This window comes from Nyctereutes procyonoides, unplaced genomic scaffold (genome assembly GCF_905146905.1).
Source record: "Nyctereutes procyonoides isolate TBG_1078 unplaced genomic scaffold, NYPRO_anot_genome, whole genome shotgun sequence".
Classification (NCBI taxonomy): domain Eukaryota; kingdom Metazoa; phylum Chordata; class Mammalia; order Carnivora; family Canidae; genus Nyctereutes; species Nyctereutes procyonoides.
Window position 1 is genome coordinate 8054705 of NW_026575048.1, and position 20905 is coordinate 8075609.

Here is a 20905-nt window from a genome sequence, read left to right on the forward strand (position 1 = left end):
GAAACAAATGTGCCCAGAAGCCATGTCTAATTGCCTTGCTGACCCCAAGGCCTCCTCCGGAACCCTGCTTCCTGAATGCGCTTGGAGATTGACAGCTTCTTTTAAGTTTCAGGGCGGCCACCGACGACTTTTGGTTTGGTCCCATTCTTGTTAACATTTTAAACTAGATTGGTTCTCCTCATTTGAGAAAATATCTTGAAATTACTTTTTCAAGTTTTGGTTCAAGTTCAATATAGACACATAAAATAAGCGGGTCAGGTTCAGTGCAGGAAAAACAAATCTACTCATTTGTATTTGTGCGCTAGTGTTTAAATCAATAAACCAGAAAGAGAGAGATGATTTATTAAGCGGCAAAACAACACACAGTTTTTTTTCATTGGATCTCATTTATTGTCTAGCTAATTCTTAGGTGGTAGGAGCCTATGCATTTCCAAAATTCTAGATTTTAATGGTTTAAATGGTTTCTCCAAAATCATTGTATTAATTAGCTAAGGTATGGGACATCTTTCTAAGAATTTTTCCCTAGCAGTAATAGCAAATTCACTTTGATTCGTCTGGTGAGCCAAATTATATTTTTGTCTTTATTAAAAGTGACTTCCTTATTAATGTTGGATTTCAAAGAAAGGAATTAATTTTTGGAATGACTTAATTATAACAAGAGATAGGCAAACTATAGCCCATGGGTGAAATCTACTCAGCTGCCTCTTTTTGTTTGTTTGGGCCCTAAAAAAATTTTTTATGGTAAATTTTGGTAAATTTTTTATTACATTTTTAAAAGGTTATAGCTTAAGGTACTTAAATAAAAGACTAGCCTAGATTTTTCTCTTGGCCGGCAGAGCCTAAAACATTTACTTCTGGCCCTTTAAGAAAAAAAGTTTGCTGACCTCTGCTCTGGAAGATTTTATTTGCTTGATAAAATGTAAACTGTCAAAATGTAAGGGGGAAAAAGTAAGGGCATTTCTTACAGTGATTATTGATTTAGCAATTGCAAGGACTACCTTAAACCATAGAGCAAACATATTGGTTAATGTGAATTCCACATAGTTATTCTGTACAAGTTTTTGCTGGAGTGGTTGAAAATAGGTTATACTCGGGAAATACGAATGAAATTTCAAGAATGCCCACTATGGTCTTGTTTGTAAATCATGAAAAACTGCATTACCTCCAGTATCTATCAACAGAAGAATGCGTTATATAAATTGTGCCACAGTCATACAATGGAATACCATTTAGCAGTCAAAATGAATAAAGCAGTGGAGGGAAGATGGGTGGGGGGAAGGGGTAACTGGGACATGGGCAGTAAGGAGGGTGTTATACGCAACTGATGAACCACTAAATTCTACCTCTGAAACTATTTTTTTAAAAGATTTTATTTATTTATTCATGAGAGAAACAGAAAGAGAGAGAGAGAGAGGCAGAGACACAGGCAGAGGGAGAAGCAGGCTCCGTGCAGGGAGCCCAACACAGGACTCGATCCCCGGTCTCCAGGATCCCGCCCTGGGCTGAAGGCAGCCCAGCTGCCTTAACCATTTAGCCTCAGCTAAACCGCTGAGCCATCTGGGCTGCCCTCTGAAACTAATTTTTAAGAAACGAGTAAAGTAAAAAAAAAAAAAAAAAAAAAAAAAAAAAAGAGTAAAGTGGGCTTTGTGTATAACTAGATGGCTCTTACAAGCGTAATGTAAACAATATAAAACCAACCCACTAGGCTACAGATCAAAACATAGAATATATATATAAAAAAAAAACAAACCAAAAACAAAACATAGAATATAACACACAGAAGTTGTAGAACTAGTAAAAATGCTGTTTTCAGTTCATGAACGCATGCATGGTAGTAAGTAACCGTATGAAAACTCGGATGGGATGTTTTAGAAGGGGGGGGGGCGGTTGGGGAGGGAGGACTTGGGATCAGGGAGGGCTGTCCGGGGGCTGTACCTGTGTTGTGATACGTATTTTTCACATGAGCATCTGAAGCCAGCATGGCATAAGATATTAGGGTCGGCTGGTTCTTGGGCACACAGGGAGGGCTCATGATGTCCTCTCTCTAGAGTATGTTTCAAATATTTCCTAACAAGTTGGAGAATGATGGCGCTGCCGTTGCCAGTGTGGATCTGCCAGGATTGATTCAACGAACATTTTTACTGAGGTCCCACTGTGTGCTGGCATTTGCTGGGAGCTGGTCCCTCATTCTCCTTTGCTCATTTGAACCCCCGGCTCCGGCTCCGTGAGGGTTACCTGTCCTCCCCAGTCCTCAGGACATTAACTCTTAGGCCCAGGACCTCACTGGTGGGGCCTGGGGGTGAGCGGCAGCGAGGGTAGGGGAAGGTGCTCTGCCCCTGGTTCTGCACCTCACAGGTCCCTGGAATCACCGGGGCACGAGCTTTTGCTTAAAGGAAAGAAATCTCGAGCTTTACTTCTGCCCTGTGCTCATTGCTCTGGCTACCTCTGCACCGGGCTCTGGCGAGGTCTGCAAATTCTCATTTGAGGTGGAGCTTTTAGTCTTCATTCGCTCATTTTTCTGACCAGACTTGGGGGTGGGGGGGTGGGGGATGGGGGGGTGCAGGGCAAGGTTGGCCGGGTTCCACCCGCAGGAGCCTGGAGTTCCAGAATCTTCCTCTTCCTCTGCCGGCCCCAGGCAGGCCCCGTCGTGGGCCGCTCGCACACTTGGGGCCTTGGGCTGCGGGGCCCAGGGGTCCATTGGAGCAGGTCGGCTGCGCTGCGGGGGACGGACGCGGGGGCGCGGGGTAACCAGGGGACCTGGGCTCCGTCAGGCCTCGGTCTTGCTCGTCCCAAGCGGCAAGGTGACCTCCATTCTCCCGTGTTCTCCCCACTTCTGCCCAGATGCCCTGCCCCGCGCAGCCCGCTGCGGTTGGAGGGGCTCCGGATCGTGGTCCCGGGCGTGCAGGGCTGCGGCGGGGGGAGCCTCCGGGGAGAACCGAGAAGAGAGCATTTCCCGGGCGCAGGGGGCGCCCCCAGGCCGGTGCCCGGAGCTCCGGGAGGGAGCTGGGAGGGCCCTCGAGGTGGGCGCGGGGACCCGGGCGCCCGGTCGGGGAGACGAGGGGGCCGGGGGGGGGGCGGGGGCGCGACCCCCGCTGGGAGCGCGCGGGGCTCCCCCGCCCGACGCCGCCCCCGGCGCGACCCTTCCCCAGTCGGGTCCCCGGGGCGGCCGGGCCCACCGCGCGGTCGGCCCGAAGACCCGGAGAAGCGGACTCCGGGGGTGGGGGCGGCGGGGTCAGGGGTCGCGTGCCGGGCGCGGGCCGCGCTCCGCCGATCCGGGCTTTGCCGCGCGCCCCCCGCCCGGGCCGAGCCGGAGCTGTGGGTGGGACGGCGGCCGCGAGGCTGGGCTGGTCCTCCGACGGCGGCGGCGGGCGGCGGGCGCTCGGGAGCCGGGCCGCGGCGGCGGGAGGACAAAGGCCGGGGTGAGAGCGGCTCCGCCAAGGGCTGCGGGGCTGCGGGGCTGCGGGGCTGCGGGGCGCAGGGCGCGGGGTCCCGGGCGCAGGGTCCGGGGCGCGGGGTCCGGGGCGCGGGGTCCCGGGTGCAGCGTCCCGGGCGCGGGGCGCAGGGCTCGGGAGGGTGTGGGCGCTCCCCGGTCGGTGCCCGCAGCCCCGGCGCCCCAGGGTCCGGGTCCAGCCTCGAGGGCACGTGGGACGTGGGTGCTGGTGCCGCGGGCGCGCGGGGGCGCGCGGGAGACCGTGAAGCCTGGGGAGCGCGCCCCGGGCGCTGGGAGAGCGGCTGCACCCGGCGGCGCCCGCGGTGGTGGGTGTGAGGGCGCGCGCGCGTTCCGGGAGCTCGGAGCGGGGGCGCAGCCGCACGTCCCCAGCGCTGGGGACCCGGGAGAAACGCGGCTTTTTCCCAGAAGCGCCCTGGGACCGGCTCTGAGGGAGGTGGGGCTCAGTAATGGAGCCCCAGTTACTGTCTGGGGAACAAAGGCTGGTTCCCTGAAGTCCGAGGAAGTGTGTGCGCGCGCGCGTGTGTGTGCGCGTGTGCTTGCGCGTGGCCGCCGGGGCGCCCGGCCGGGGTGGGGGCCGGGGTGGGGGCCGGGGTGGGGGCCGGGGTGGGGGCCGGGGTGGGGGCCGGGGTGGGGGCCGGGCAGGACGCTGGGCCGTTTTGCTGTCAACTCTCTTTGGGGCCCTGGCCGTGGGACCGGCAGAAAGAGGGACCCCTGAAGCTGTGTCCCGAAGCTTCTCTTCACCCAACGCTTGGAGCAACGAGTATCGCTTCGGGCTTGAAGGGGGGGTTTAGTAGGTCTTTAAAACTGCGCGTAAATTTCACTTAAACAGAGACTTTTATTTCCGGTGAACGAGCATTTTGATTTTTGTGTTTGACACGCGGTGGTAGACCTGGGGAGAGGTGGATGCCTGGGGAGGTTCTGAGCTTTGTCTTAAACATGAATGTTGTGCTGATGCCACCTGGTCTGCAAACACTTTGCAGGGAAATGTTATTGGGAGTTTTAAAGGCCCTTTGAGTTTAAAGACATTTGAACCCCACCTCTCGCTATTCGTTTGGAATGTCTTGGATCTCTGGGCAGATTTGAGGAATCCCTTAGGATCAATCCATTGCTTCCAGAGCCTAGTTTTTTGGAGGTACTTTAGCAAAGTTTGTTTCTGGGAAACAAGAAACCAAATTTAAAATGTGAGACAATGACAGGAAACACAGGTGAGGAGATGTCTCTGCGAGTCTTTTCATGCTGGAATCTGGTTCATTTAAAATTCGCAGTGGGGGGGAAAATTTTTTTTTGCAGTGGGATCTGTGACAGTTTCCATTCCCAGAGCCGCGGTCGAAGGGCGCTGCTGTTCATTCTAGAACGTTTTCTTTATGGAGTAAAAAGTTAGCTCTGGTTGAAGCTGAAATTCCATCCTGCCCTCACTTGTTATTGCAGGTGGTTTACACGGTTTGTTTGTGGTTTCAATGTTTTTGATTAGTGAAAAATAGCCAGTTGGACCAATACCTGTGATCTTACTTGGTGGATACTTTGATGCTACACTTTAAATATGTGTATTTTTGTCTTAGAGTTTTTAACAGGAAACTTTGTAATCTCCTAGGGCCTGTCTAAAGGTTCACGTGGGTAATACAAAAGTGACTGTTCTTTCATTCATTTAGTAAGCAACGTCCTGACCTCCCGGGGTATGGTAGGTGTTCATTCTGATAGGACCATCATGCTTGACATTAGAAATCCCCTTTTGGAGAAAATGGTGTCCGTTCTGTGGATTCGACATTTGAATTGTTTAGCGATTCTAGAGTGTTCACAGGCAGTCTCAAAGTAGAGCTAGTCAAAGTTTGAAAAATTGGAACGAGAAGAAGACAGACCTTAGCTTAAGGAGAGAGGGCAGATGCCCTGTGCCCCTGCCCCATGCCCAGGCAGTCATCAGAACTGAAAGGGACTGGGATATGAAAACTAAGGATGTAATATAGGACCCTTCGTGACCCAAAAGGGTAAAGGGAGCCTGCTTTTAATAATTGCACCTTTCTGTGTCACCCCATGCTTCAGGGGTCTGGTCTAGACTGGGAAAGGAAGCCTCTCATGCTTTCGTGTGGGCAACTGACCATGAGAGCTGGCTGAGGGCAGCCTAGCCTGGTCATTCCAGAGGGCCCATGGACCTCTAATATCTTCAAAAAGATTCCAAGCAGTTAATATTCTTAGCTTATACAGTGCCTAATGGGCCCTCTTGGCTTTTTCGTTTAGTTTCTGGATATACAGATAAATTGTAGTACTTTAAAGCTAATTGGACTTAAAGCAGGAGGGCGAAGGCTGTGATAGAAGTAATGTATATCTGTGACATATAATTTAAGAACATACAGAAGACCTAAGAAAATGCCAGAAATCTATGATCCAGATACAATTGCTGTTAATACTTTGGTATATATTTTTTGGTATTAAAACCAAAGTTTCTGTGGTTCTAAACCTTGCTCAAAATTACACACACACACACATATATATATATACATTATTTATGTCATTTTGTGTCTTTTTTTCATTTAAAAGTCGTGAATATCACCTATCATTTCTTTTCTTTTTTTTATTTTTTAAAATTTTTATGTATTTATTCATGAGGGACACAGAGAGAGAGAGAGAAAGAGAGAGAGAGAGAGAGAGAGAGGCAGAGACACAGGCAGAGGGAGAAGCAGGCTCCATGCCAGGAGCCTGATGTGGGACTTGATCCCGGGTCTCCAGGATCATGCCCTGAGCTGAAGGCAGCGCTAAACCGCTGAGCCACCGAGGCTGCCCCTATCATTTCTTTTCATATTGTTATCTTAGATAATTTTATGTTTTGTTGTATAAAAAATAGTAATTTTGCTATTTCTCTAGCAGATTCATGGCCTTTTCTTATTCTACTTTTTTTGATATTTTTTTAATTAAAACAAATTTTAAAAGATATTATTTATTTATTCATGACACACACACACACACACACACACACACACAGAGGCAGAGACACAGGCAGAGGGAGAAGCAGGCCCCATGCACTGGGAGCCCAATGTGGGACTCGATCCTGGGTCTCCATGATCATACCCTGGGCCGAAGGCGGCACTAAACCGCTGAGCCACCAGAGCTGCCCTCTACTTTTTTTTTTTTTTAATGATGAATTTTTCTTGCTTTCTTTCTTTTTTTTTTAGATTTTATTTATTTATTTATTCATGAGAGACACAGAGAGAGAGAGAGGCAGAGACCTAGGCAGACAAAGAAGCAGGTTCTGTATGAGGAGCCCGATTTGGGACTTGATCCCGGATCCCAGGATCATGCCCTGAGCCAAAGGCAGACATTCAACCGCTGAGTCACCCAGGTGTCCCTATTATTTCTACTTTTTGATGTCTTTTCATTTGGATAAAATATCACCGATTGTTGGTAACGTACATTTCTAAAACTTTACTGCTCTTAGAAAAAGGTAAAAAAAAAAAAAAGTAACTTCTGGGATATAAAGTGAGAATGGAGGCAGTCTTGCCTTGGTCTGCTTAATCTCTTAGCTCACCCTTAATTGTCTCTGCCGTTTATTAGTCTCTGTAACGCAATGATACGCATTTTATTTACTCCACCAAATTATACACTTTTTTTTTAAAAGATTTTTATTTATTCAGGAGAGACACACAGGGAGAGGCAGAGACACAGGCAGAGGGAGAAGCAGGCTCCCTGTGAGGAGCCCGATGTGGGACTTGATCCCAGGACCTCGGGATCACGCCCTGAGCCAAAGACAGATACCCAACCACTGAGCCACCGAGGCGCCCCAATTATGGGCTTCTTGAGGACAGAAATGTGTCTCTTAATTTTTTCTGAATCCCTCTAGTACTCAGCCAAGGCTTGGCATGTCACGAATGTTCAAAATATTTTGGAGGGAGGGGAGTATATTTCAGGGGCTGTGTGAAAACCCCAAGCCCTCTCAGAGATGTGCAACGACCAGTCTTGATCCAAATGATTCCCGTGACCTAGTTTATTAAGAAAAACTTTGAACACCTACAGAAGTGGAAAGATAGTAGTACTTTTTTGTGATTATCATCCAGCTTCAACAATTGTCAGCATTTTGTCAGTTTTGATTCTTTTCTCTCCCCTCATCCCCATCACCATGGCAGCCCTACTGGATCTCTCTGAGGTCTGAGACGTAGTAGCCTACCATACCCCTGTGTTTTTGACTATGTGTTTACCTCGTTATCCGGTGAGAAGGGCATGTCTTCAGGGGCTCAGCAGAAGGCAGTAGATTTCCCAAGGGTCTATGTAACGGGAAGGCCAGTGATCCGACAGTTAGGGAAATGGCCTGGCTTGTTTGGCTTTGACCTTGAGAGGGTTGGTTCTCCTCTCTGGATTCATGTGCTAGTCTGTCACCTGAGGAGCCTGACCTAGGTAATCTGTAAGCTTCCTTTGAACTTTAACTGTTCATACTAAGGTCTGCCTTTTAGTCTAGTGTGGTAGCTCTCAAATTGTAGCCCCTGGACCAGCTATTTCAGTGTCACCAGGGAGCTTGCACAAAATGCAGATTCACAGGCCCCTACCTAGACCTACTCAGAAATCCTGGGGGTGAAGGCCAGCAATCTTTGGTTTAAATAAACCCTCTGAGTGATTTTGATGAAGAGCCAAGCTTGAGAACCACTAATCTATGAAGTAAGCTGAGAGCCTGTGAGCCCTTTTCAAAAGACAGAAACAGAAACCTGCTGGAAATTGTGCTTTTACCTATCATCTGGCCCTGTTAAGTCAGTCCAGTGTCAGACTTCTTCCTTTTGTGCAGACCATCATTAACTGGAATAACTGCAGGATCTTTTGTTGATCAGGAAATCTGATTGGCGGTTACATGTTCTGACTCAAAAAGGCTTGGGAGAGAAATTATTCGATAAAATATTTTTGAACAAAGGTACATGTAGGCAATTTTCATTAAAAAAAAAAACAGTTGAGGGGTGCCTGGCTGGCTCATTCTGTAGAGCACTCGACTCTTAATCTTAGGGTCATGAGTTCGAGCCCCACGGTGGGCATGGGGAGCCTAGGTTAAAAAAAAAAAGATTGAAAACCACTTAATGTGACTCACCACACTTGTAATTACACAAATATTTGTTTAGGGTCTTACGTCCCTGTGGTACTTGGTAAGTGCTGTGCAGGATCAAGTCTCCTCTGCTCACTGTTGTGCCCCAGCACCCAGCACAATGGCTGGTCCATAGCGGTTACTCAGTACATATTTGGTGAATGAAGGAGTTTTTGTTCATTAGGGACCTTACAGAACTCTAGATAGAGAGCCAAGCCTAAACCAACAGAAATAATTAGGGAACAATTAACAGTTCTATTCTGAGGTCTCAACTCCAAATGTAGGAGAATTTGAGCCAAAAGGTCAGTTCGTTTCATATGTGTTGAATAAAAGTATCTGTCATTTGCTTAGCTCTGTCTTAGACTCTGGGGGAGAAGTATGAAGGGCAATACAAGAGAGTGAAACAAGGAGCTCATGCATATGAGACCATTTCATTGATTCATAACTACTTTTCATTCCACTGCTTTCAGACACTAAAGCTAGCCGAATACTAATTATTATTATTATAACCGCCACTCCTTGGGCATCTACCATGTAAAAGTATTACATGCGAATTGTTTAAATCTGTAACATCTTCATCTGTAAGAATTTCAACCAGGCTTAGAAAGTTGTTTCCAAAGTTTAAAAATCTGTAGACCCAATGGTCTGTAAAGTTAACACATGTTTGAGCAACAAAATCCCATCGTTTATCTAATATACACATATTTGTTGAGTACGTACTATTTGCCAAGTACTAGTCTAAGTGCTAAGGGCTAGGAAACATTTTACACATCGGTAAACTGAGGCCCAGAGATTTACCTGCTAGGCAGGACCACATGGGACTGTCATTTTTGTGGGTCAAAATAATAGAGTATTGGCAGTTTCATATGGTTTAACCTGCACTTTTATTGTACCACGTAATTATTTTTCACAAATTTAAAAGAAATTGTCCTAAGGAAATGTTTATGTTTCTTCTGACAAAAATATTACCCGAAAGGATACTTAAAAAATTGGGGTCCTGGGACGCCTGGGTGGCTCGGTGGTTGAGTGTCTGCCTTCAGCTCAGGTTGTGATCCTGGGGTCCCCCGTGGGGAGCCTGCTTCTCCCTCTGCCTGTGTCTCTGCCTCTCTTTGCGTCTCTCATGAATAAATAAATAAAAATCTAAAAAAAAAATTGGGGTCATGCACTTTTCTGAGCACTTCACTATACAGTTCATTCAGATTTCACAACAGCCTGATGAGGTAGATGCCAATGCCATCATCCTCCTTTTACGGTGGGGGAGACTGAGGCACAGAGCAGTTAAGTAGCTTGTTGGAGGCCACATACCCAGGAAGTGGCAGAAACAGAATTTGGACACGAGCAGTCCGGGCCCGGAGTCTGAGCTCTCAGGCTCATATTCATTAGTCTCTCGAGTCCCAGTTAGCAGAAGGGACGTTTCCTCCAGTAAGCAGGGATCTGAGCTGTAGTGGCATTTGGGCGAACCGGGCAGGAAGGACATGGGCATCTGCAGCACCTCCGTGGGTCTGTGCTGGGTCGCTCTGCACCTTTTGCTGGTACAGTCTCAGCAGCCCTGTGATGTACACAACACTAGCCCTGTTTTCCAGGCGAAGCAAGCCAGACTCCAAGAGGTTAGGAAATTATAGCGCCAGAAAGCGATGCAGCTAGATTTCACGCCTCCCTAGGTCTGGGTCTGGGGAGAGATTGATCTCAGAAGAGATCTGCAGAGATTGAGCTCAGAAGGTTTCCTCCCAGAAACTCTCCATGTCCCACTCGCACTGTTGACACGAGGCACCGGCCACTGGGCACTGCTCTCCATTCACAGCGCTGCAAACGCCTCTCGAATTGGGGCTGGGGTCACCAGTGGGGCCGCCTTTCAATGATTTGGTCACCATGGAAGGGAACAAAAATGCCTTGTTGGGATTTTAACCCCCTCAGCTTATATTTATCTGAGGTCATTGGCATGGGTGAAAAGGAGCCGGTTCACACTTGGCCCTTGGATGCTCCATTCCAATCCCCATTTAGACTGTGTAAAGCTTGCACATTCCCAGGGGGACTTTGCACGCGGAGACAAAGGCAAGGAATAACACCGCATCTTCTCCGGCCCTGGGTCTGCACTTGAATATCTGATTCACAAAGCCAGGAGTCTGGACAAAGCACTCTCTGCTGCTCAGTGGCCAGAGTGCTATGGCAAGTTGCTAGCAAAAAGAATATTTTCTAAAAATCCTGATTGTTATTGTTTATTTTTAGTTAACATTTTTATTTTGAGATAATTATAGATTCCCATGTAGTCACAGGGATGACACAGAGCTCCCATGTACCCTCCACACGGTTTCTCCCGATGGTAGCATCTTGCAAAACCACGGTACACATGGTTTCACAGCACTGATACGATCAAGATAGGGATTGTTCTCTGCAAGGAGCCCTTGTGTGGCTCTTTCAGGGGCACAGCTGCCTCTTTCTCACTCCTGTCCTCCCATCCCTGAGTCCTGGCAATCTCAGATGTGTTCTCCAGTTCTATAATTTGGCCAATTCACAAGTGTCTTATAAATGGGATTGTACAGTATGTGATCTCTTGAGATTGGCTCCCTCCCCATCCCCACTTAGTATAATTCCCTGGAGATTGACTTCAGTTTTGAGTTCACTCCTTTTTATTGTTGAGTTGTTGAGTTACATTCCAAGCTATGGATGTACAGTAGTTTAACTATTAACCTCTTAAAAGATATCCAAATTGTTTCCGGCTTTTAGCTGTCATGAACAAAGCTAGTATGAACATTTGTACATAGGTTTTTGTGTAAACATAAATTTTAATCTCCGTGGGATAAACATCCAAGAGTGTAATTGCTGGATCTTAGGGTAGTTGCATTTAATAAAAAACTATAAAACGCTGCTTCAGAGTGGCTTTATATTCCCACCACTTTATATTCCCACCACTAATGTATGAAGATCCAGTTTCTCGGCATAGTCAACATTGGGTGTTATCACCATTTTGTATTTTTGCCATTCTGTTGGGTGTATAGTGACACTTTATTTTAATTTGGATTTTTCCTGTTGGCCAGTGATGCTGAGGATCTTTCCATTGCATTTTCGCCATGTGTCTTTCTTCTGTGGTAAAATGTGTCTTTGTATTTTAACTGTTGAGTTTTGAGAGTTTAAAAAAATAATCCCAGGTATTAGTACTGTGTTGGATATGTGGTTTGAAAATATTTTCTTCCATTCTGTAGTTTGTCTTTTCATCTTCGTAACAGAGTCTTTTGCAGAGCAAAACTTTTACATTTTGATGAAGTCCAGTGTATCAATATATCATTTTAAGGATCATACTTCTGGTGTCAAATCTAAACACTCTTTGCCTTGCCCTAGATCATGAAGATGTTCAATTCTGTTTTTTTTTTTCTTAAAGTTTTATATTTTATGTTTTACATATAAGTCTGTGATTCATTTTGACTTGTATAAGGTGTAAAGGTTTAGGTCAAAGTTCATTTCTTTGCCAGTAGATATCTAATTGTTCTGGCACCGTTTGTTGAAAAGGCTCTCTGTCCTTCATTGAATTGCTTTTGCATTGATTTCTTTTAAGGTTTTAAGAATTGGTTCTTTTTATTACCAAGTCAATTATATTGGGCCATAGAGTTTGCACGATAAATTTGGGATGCTCATATAGATAATTTCAGGCTTTAAGAGCTTCATAAGGATAGTTCAGCTCAGGAACACTGTAGGTCAGGACCTGCTGGCAGTTAGGTGGGAGTGTGAGTCATGGCACAAGGAATCTGGGTGGGCGGTTGGGAGGCTGATGTCCTGGGGAATTTTGCTGCTGCTGTGCAGCTGGGCAGCCTTCCTCTCCAGGGAGGGGTGACGACACTGGGTGTCCTGGGTCAGTCTGGGGCACGGTGACCTTCAGGGTGGAGTTGACCTTGTGGTAGGCATGGGCATGACCGGGTTAGGCTCCCACTTTGTCTCCCCTGTCAGCTGCAGCCTGCCTGATTGCTGACTTCAGCTGTCAGCTCCTGTGAGGTCTCTCCTCCCCCCACCCTCACCTCTTCTAATGGCTTCCAACAGCTGGCTGTTTAAAAATCAGTGTATAGAACACGCAGAACTCAAGTGCAGTTTTGGAAGTGTGAGTTTACATTTTAAAAATTATTGTTATTATTTTAGGATGTGTTCTGTTACTCTCTCTTGCTCAATCTGAAGTAGATAAATAAATTAAAAAACAACAACAACAACAGGGCACTTAGGTGGCTCAGTTGATTGAGCGTCTGAGTCTTGGTTGTGGCTCAGGTTTTGATCTCATGGATTGTCGGATCGGCCCCACGTTGGGCTCTGTGCTCAGCAAGGAGTCTGCTTGAGATTCTCTCCCTTTGCCCTTCCTGCTTGTGCACACTCTTTCTCACTCGAAAATAGGTAAACAAATCTTTGAAAAAATAAAATGTTTTCTGTCACACAAATGCATTCATTGGAAAAAAGGTCGGTAGCACGGTTTAGTAGAGTTTATTTGTAATCCCCATCCCCTAGGATAATCCTCGTAAATGCAAAATTATTAATTTTGGAAGGAGGATTATTGTTGCTCTTTTTTTTTTTTTCCAAAAACTCCATTTTCCAGCTGGGCCGTGAAGACACAAAACTGATTTGAAAAAAAAAAAAGAAAAGAAAAGAAATTGTTTTCCCGGTAGCTGGTTGTGGAGAGTTTTGACATTGCCGACCACATCGCCCATGAGGCCTGTGCATGGTACAGTGGCCGGCCTGGGGACACGTACCAGAAGGGGGGAGCAGGTGGTCCACTGCAGCCAGGACTGTGAGAATGATCTTTTGTTTCCACTGTTCGGCTGTCTGGGATGATGGCCGAGGACATCAAAGACATGTCTAAACACTGTTATCAGGCTCTGTCCTTTGCCCCGAGTGTGTAAGGGGTCTCCCCACAGGGAACCCTGGAGAGCAGAGCTTCCATCATGCTATTAATTCTAGACAAGGACTGATCAATAATATTTGCATTCACCATTTACCTCAGTCTCTCTGTTTTGTTCTGAGGAAAATTTATTTACTTTGCTGATGAAAAGACTAGAAAACATTTTCTTCACATTTCAAATGTTAGAAGTGTTAACTGCAGAAATCTTGCAAAACACCGACAAATACAAAGCAAAAACTGTAATTCCTCCACCTAGAAATAAGTTCTTGTTTTTTTAAATGTACATGAATAATATACATTTTTATCAAAAAATGATGTCATACTCTACATGTGATTTTCCTGTTGCTGGGAAACTTGAAGCACATCATTACTGTAAATATGCTACTATGTGAATTTTGTTATCTGTGTTCTGTTATAACCCCTTTTTACATAATTGTTTTGCATTGTAGAATTGTTACTTTAAAAAGTTAAAATGGTATGATTGTCTTTTCTGATTAGTAAAGAATTTTTTAAAAAGATTTTATTGATTTATTTGAGAGAGAGAGCACAAGCAGGGGGAGCAGCAGAAGGAGAGAGAGAAGCAGGTTCCCTGTTGAGCAAGGAATCTGAGGTGGGGCTCGATCCCAGGACCCCAGGATCATGACCTGAGCCCGAGGCAGCTGCCTAATCAACTGAGCCACCCAGGAACCCCTGATTAGTAACGAATTATTTTTTAATTTTTATTTATTTATTTATTTATTTATTTATTTATTTATTTATTTATCTGTCTATTTATTTATTTATTTATTTATTTTTATTATGGGTTAAAATTATCTGCTTTGCTAACAGGAACATTTCAAGAGCATCATTCAAGTAACATATTGTTACTTTATCAGTGAAAACAGTTTGGGCTGCTGGGAAAGGGGAACTGCTGAGATTTACTGAGTTTTGTCCAGCAGCCCAAGGGTACCTGACACCTGACCTCTTCACGGCAGGGAATGGATACTGGTGGGACCCCTGCCCCTCACCGGGCACCCTTCTGGGAGAAAGGCTGAGTACCTGGGACGTCACATAGGTCCCTGACACATTTTCCTAAGCCACCTTGTGGCTAAGAAACAAAGAAGAGAGAAGGTAGGGAGAGTACTGATGAGCTACTGGTTGATTTCAGTGTCAGCCTGAGATGGGAGAAAATGAAACAGGTTGTGAGATGCTATTTCATTCCCCCCACTGAGCGTGATGGGACTTGGCTGTCGTGGGGGTCTCAGGGTGGAGGTCCCAGAGTCTGAGATCCACAGTGACAAGCTCTGCCTTTGTGCCGTCCACACCGTGTTACAGTCCCATGTTACCTGTGCCCCCAGCTCCTGGGGAGCAGGAGCCAGGGCTCCCTCCTCTGGGCATCCACTGGACCCCTGCAAGGTGCTGCGGCCTCCTGGAACAGGCCAGTGAACTTGTTCAATCTTTCATGAAGGGGCACTCTTTAATCCAGGGGTGTTCCCTGTTGACTTTGCATGTATTCATTAATGTCCTGGGCTCTTTTGAGTAAATTGCCTCCGCAGTGGTGGAGAGGCCTGGGGCAGCCAAGGGGCAAAAGGTTGTGCCTGAGAGGGGGCCATCTTGTTTCTGTGGGTGGATTCTTCCCATGATGGGATTTGAAGGATTTTAGACCTTTCGTGTTTATCGTGTTTATCCCTATGTTACCGTGATCTGCTTCATTACAGAGGGAAGGTGTTTTTAGATTCTCTTTTGTCTTATTAGATAATTTTGAGATGTGTCCAACCATAAACACATGTGAAGTGCCTACTTCCTGCCAGGTCCTCAGTACATTTTATTCTCAGGAATCATACTCTCAGGGTGGGTGTCCTTTTTATTTCTGTTTGGGCCAAACTGATTTTAAGTTTGTAGAGCTTGGATTTCCTTTTAAATTAATGGAACCAGGATGATGTGGAGCCTCCCTCCGTTCACTCATGTGCTCCTTTAATTGGTTGCCTGAATAAAGGCAATCATTGCAAATATGAAGATGGTTACTGACCACAAACCTTGCCCCAGGCATTTCATCTGTATCTCCACCTACGTTATTATCTTATCCATAGAACTTCACATAGTGAAGGCACGTGGGAGGTTGAATGAGAGCATAATTATTATAACAAGCCCATGAGGTCAGTTTTATGGTCTTCATTTCAGTAGTTGAGGAACAGAGGCTGAGAAAGCCTCATGGACAAGACCAAGCATTGGGGAGGTGGCGTGGTCAGTGTTTGGAGCAAAGCCTGTCTGGTGTCATGCCTGTGTGGGTGCCTCGGGGCTGTCCCACTTCCAGTGGGGGCAAGGTTCATTGCCAGTACTGGACAAGACGGAGGAGCTGCAGCAGTGTCGACTGGTGAAAAGAAAAGCTTTTTAGAGGGGGAGTTGTGTGAGCTCAGAGATGCTATCCTGCCTGCCTCAGTCCATGGATAGGGGTCAGAGATGGCCTCCCTGGCCCAGATACCACAATGGTTTTAAGGTTTCTGGAAGGTGTCATTTACTTGTTCTCTGGTTTCCTCAGAAATTCTGGTGGCCAATTTTGTGTGTGTGTGTGTGTGTGTGTGTGTTTGTGTGTGTGTAAACAATTTAAAAAAGGCATAGTGGCATTTGAGGGGGACTTTGGGAGAAAGAGCTGAAAACCACTGGTAGCTTCTCCCCAGTAATTCCTCATGTGGCAGAAACAATCAGAGAGTCACCAGCAAACCAGAAAATATTAGTCAGTTTAGCAGCCGCTGCTACTTATTATCTTAAAATTCTCTTCAAATCTGGATGTCTTTTGGGACACCTGGGTGGCTCAGTCGATTAAGCATCTTCCTTTCAGGTCAGGTCCATGTCCCGGGGTCTTGGGATGGAGCCCCAGTGTTGGGCTCCCTGCTCAGCGGGGAGCCTGCTTCTCCCTCTGCCCCTCACCCTACTTGTGCTCTCTCTCTCTCTCTCTCTCTCTCTCTCTCATTTTCTCTTTCAAATAGATAAATAAAATCTTCAAAAAAATCTTGGTATATTTTAATGGAATGATATTTCCTTTCCAACTTGTAATTTTGACGCAATATTATTTTTGCGATAATTAATCAAAAGCAATTCCAAGTCTCTATCATATTTAGAGAAAGGTACGCATACATCAAGATCATGATCAATAATAGACAAAGCACCAGAATATTGACTTTGTCCTTGAGGAAATCTGATAATAACAAATCGGTAGATTATAACAAATGACGAAAGTGTTTGCACTTACTCCTAAACAGATATTGGAAGAACAGCAGTAGTAAGGTATGCTGTAATAAATATTTAATTAGGGAAAATGGTTATGTGTGATTGGCAAACCTTCAGGGGTGGTACAGGGGTGCAGGGGGACAGGGAAATTTACTTACAGTTCTACAGTGAAAAAGTGACAGGCTGGCATGAAAGGTGTTGCTTTTTATTTTTATTTATTTTTACTTTTTATTGGAGTATAAGTGACACACAGTGTACATTAGCTTCAGGTTGTACAACGTAGCGATTCGGCATCTCTACCTAATGCTGTGCTTGCCACAAGCGTGGCTACCACGTGTCACCAGGCAGTGTTATGACATACCGTTGACTCTGTTCCCTACCCTGGACCTTTCCTCCCCATGACTTGTGCATCCACAGCTAGAAGCCTGTGTCTCCTGCTTCCCTTCCCTCATTTTGCTCCCTCGGCCTCCCAGCAACTTTGTCAGTTGGTTCTCAGTATTTAAAAGTCTGATTCTGCTTCTTGTTTGTTCATTTATGCATTCATTTGTTCTGGTTTTTAGATTCCATAGAGAAGTAAAATCATATGGTATTTGTCTGACTTATCTGACTTATTTTTTTACTTAGCATACTAACTTTGAGGTCCATCCATGTTGCAAATGGCAAGATCTCATCCGTTTTTCAGCAAAGCTGTCGTGTTTGCTTATTGCTGCAACCAGTATTTGTTTAGCACCTGTAGTGGGTCAGCCACCGGGGCCGGACTGGTGAGCCAAATACACATGGCCTCCCATGCACGTGAGTTGGGGACAGACTCCATCAAACAGCCCCCGAATGGACAAGGAGGAATGTACTCGGATGGGAAGAAAGTTCCAGAAAACAAAAAACCCGATGGAGATTGAGGTGGGATTTGAAGATAGTTGGCAGTAACTGTGAGGCAGTGGAGGAGGGCGGTTTGTCCTGACCCAGGAAACTATGAGCATCTGAAGGCATAGCCTGTGTGGCACGTGTCTGCAGGAGGGCAGATGCCAGGAAGGCGGAGGTGTGTGGCCAGGTGGGGGCCTGCCCGGGCAGACTCTTCAGGGTTTGTTAAAGAGGAGAGACTTTCAAAGCAGTGGAAAGCTGCTGTGGGGGCTTCAGAGGGTGGGGTGGGAGTGGGTCAGATTAGTGGCCTGCCCCCAACCCGGTGGCCTTCCCAAGCTGCCTCTGAAAACCGAATGCTCTCTGTATAGCTTCCTTTACAGGCCTTAGAATTACCAGGCAGATGGAACTGAAGGGGTTGGCTGGCCCAGCCTCTGCTTTTCGAAGCTGGCTGGCAGGTGGCCTTCCTGAGTCCCTCCAGTCGAGATTTAGCCACTTGGATTGTGAGGTTTCTCAGGCCATAGCCATGACTGCTATTTCCTTTGTGCCTTTCCTCTCATGCCAGACTCGTAGGACTGCAAGAATTTGAGGCATCAAGGACCTTCGATGGGGTGACCTCCCTTCTCTTGCTTATCTACACGCTCCCCGTTTGAAAGGCTGGCTGAGTCCTAGTCGGCTAAGAAACCTTCCCTGTGGGATCCCTGGGTGGCGCAGCGGTTTGGCGCCTGCCTTTGACCCAGGGCATGATCCCGGAGACCCGGGATCGAATCCCACGTCGGGCTCCCGGTGCATGGAGCCTGCTTCTCCCTCTGCCTGTGTCTCTGCATCTCTCTCTCTCTCTGTGTGTGACTATCATAAATAAATAAATTAATTAATTAAAAAAATAAAAAATAAAAAATAATTTATATATATAAAAAAAAGAAACCTTCCCTGTGTTTGCAGGTGTTCTCTGATCTCTCCTCTCTCCTCTGTTTGAAGCTTACTGTTCACACTACAGGACTGGGGCAAAGTTTCTTGGGGGAAACACTGACATAGGCAAGCCCTGCGTCCTCGAGGGCCGGGAAGGAAGGGTCTGCTGTGCACTCGCCAACTCTGCACACTTGTGCTCCAGAGTACCTGGCAGGCACCTGATAGGTTACATACGCATCTGGAGAGATGCCAATGGCTGCTTCTACCGTTTGCTTTCCTGAGCTCAAGGGCTCTTGACTCCAGCTTCTTTGATGAGTCAAGGAACCAAATCAGAGGGTCAGACATTGATGCTGAAACTAAATTCAGACTTTCTTTCTCTCTCTCTTTTTAAAAGATCTTATTTATTTGAGGGAGAGAGAAAGAGAGTGTGTGTGCAAGTGAGAGTGCAAGCACGAGCAGGGGGAGGGGCAGGAGGAGAGAGAATCCTTCAAGCAGACTCCCAGCTGAGTATGGAGCCTCACGTGGGGCTTGATCCCACCACTCTGAGATCCTGACCGGAGCTGAAACAAAGAGTTGGAAGCTTAACCCACTGAGCCACCCAGGTCCCCCCTAAACTCAGACTTTCCAACTCTCCATCAACAAGAGAGAGTGACTTTTTCCTCCCCTCTTCTCTCCTCCTGTTGTGTGTGGGATGGGGTTTAGGGGACGTGGGTGGGACGTGCTCTGTGCAGTAACTGAGCAAGGGTGGATTAGGATTCCCTTCCATGAGCAGAGGCACATCACTCAGGTCCTGAATCCTGCTCCCAGATGAGTTACAGGGGCTTGATCTTTGGGAACGCATGTCTTCTCAAGACTGTCAAGTGGGTGCATAATTAGAAGATGTATGCCTGTGTCCTCACCTTTGGGGTCACTTGATAGATTAAATTCATTTAATCCTGAAAAGGTCAAGTAGGAGAGGCGCCTGTGCTCACACATGACGGCCCTGCTGTCTCCACGAGCCTGGGTTGACTATGGTGCATTTAAAAGTAAATAGGAAATTTCCCTTGTCGATATGAACATGTGCCATGTATATCATGTGCATGTAAGAATATTTTCTGAAAATGGAGCGTGAATGTGTGTGTTTTGGATTTTCTGACATATGTGATTCCTTAGCTTGGCACGGGTGGGAATCTGGGGTTAGGTGGGATTCAGTTACCAACTTCTGGGTTTCTTTGGGTGGGAATTTCATCACCTGGAAGATGAAGGATGAGACTAGACTAGGAGATTGGGGTCCCATTGAGCAATACCATTCTCTATGTCCTAGCAGTAGTGTTTCCCGCCACAATGCATCACTTAGTGCATTCCTCTCCCCGTGTTGCTTGAGTGTAGACAGTGGGACTTCCCATTGTTGAGAAGCGTGGCTTGGCAGGGGGCTGGGGGGCACACAGAAGCAGGAAGTTAATACACAGCCAAGCAGAGCAGAGGGGGAAATGGCCACACTGTGTATAGAAGCTTTCTTAGGGCATTGGGCCTGTGCTGGTGGCCTAGGCTAAGGCCAGGAAAGGGAGCCCCTCAAGCCCATGAATCAAAGCTTCTCTTCTCATGATTGATCTCCTTGGCAGTTCTTTCTGCACACCATCCCCTGATCAGTGGTGTTTTGTTAATTGGATGATGGGAAACCCACCGTGACAAATGGAGAACTTTAGGGGTCTAGCTGGTGTATTTATTATTTTCTCAAGACCAGATGACTTTGCAGGTGGTTAGGAATTGGGGGTAGTGTTCTCCGAAGGAGATATGGCCCGCCAGTCTCCTTCTTTCATTTATCAAAAGTTTATTGTGCTTCAGTGTTGGGAGATATGCCAGGCAGGAAAAAAAGAATAAGGTCTGGGCTCGCAGTTTGGTTGGTAGAAGTCCTGTAAAGGTATTATGGAAGTGCAGGAGTGCGAAGGAGCCCTTTTGGCTGGAAACATCATGGAGAACTTCATGGAGGAAGGTCATCTCAGTTAGCTCTTTAAAGGGGTGTAGAATTAGGACCTGTGCAGAGTGAAGGACGTTCCCTCTGGAATGGAAAGAGCTGTACGAGCACAGATTTGGGCATCAAAAAAAATTTTTTTTTCTAAAATTGCATATTAACTGAGTATCTCCAGTTGAGCTTTCTAGTGTGAATAATGATGGAGTCCTCTGAGGTCTCATTTTTTTTTTTTCCGTCCAAACGAGGTGGCTAGACTCGGTGATTGTGAAGGTGTCACCTCAGGGCAGCTGTTGGGGCTCAGATGAGCAAGTTGAGATAGTGCAGGTTGAACGAGGAGGAGACCAGCCCCGTGCAGCCACTGCTGCACCCCTGCCAGCCTCTGGGCATTTGGTTCTTGATGGGTGCCAGGCATACTGCTGAGCACTTTCTTCTGGTTCCTTCTACTTCTAGCAAAAGACTCAACAATAGGACTTCAGAAAAAAAAAAAAAAGGCCTGGAGAGGTTACATAACTAACTAACACTCTGGAGAGTACAGAGTGTATGTGGCAGATTTGAACCCAGGGTCCCTGCCTCTTCAGCCATCCCATAGGCATGGAATCATCCCCGATA

General features: G+C 46.5%; 1 protein-coding gene across 1 annotated transcript in view; it reads left to right on the forward strand.

Moving 5' to 3' along the window:
• The first annotated feature begins 3386 nt into the window (after nucleotides 1-3386).
• Nucleotides 3387-20905, forward strand: part of GREB1 (growth regulating estrogen receptor binding 1) — a 132953-nt gene continuing 115434 nt past the window's right edge. Inside the window, exon 1 of the mRNA XM_055326922.1 lies at nucleotides 3387-3419. The gene's annotated coding sequence lies outside the window, so the exon portion shown is untranslated. The remainder of the gene's footprint in view (nucleotides 3420-20905) is intronic.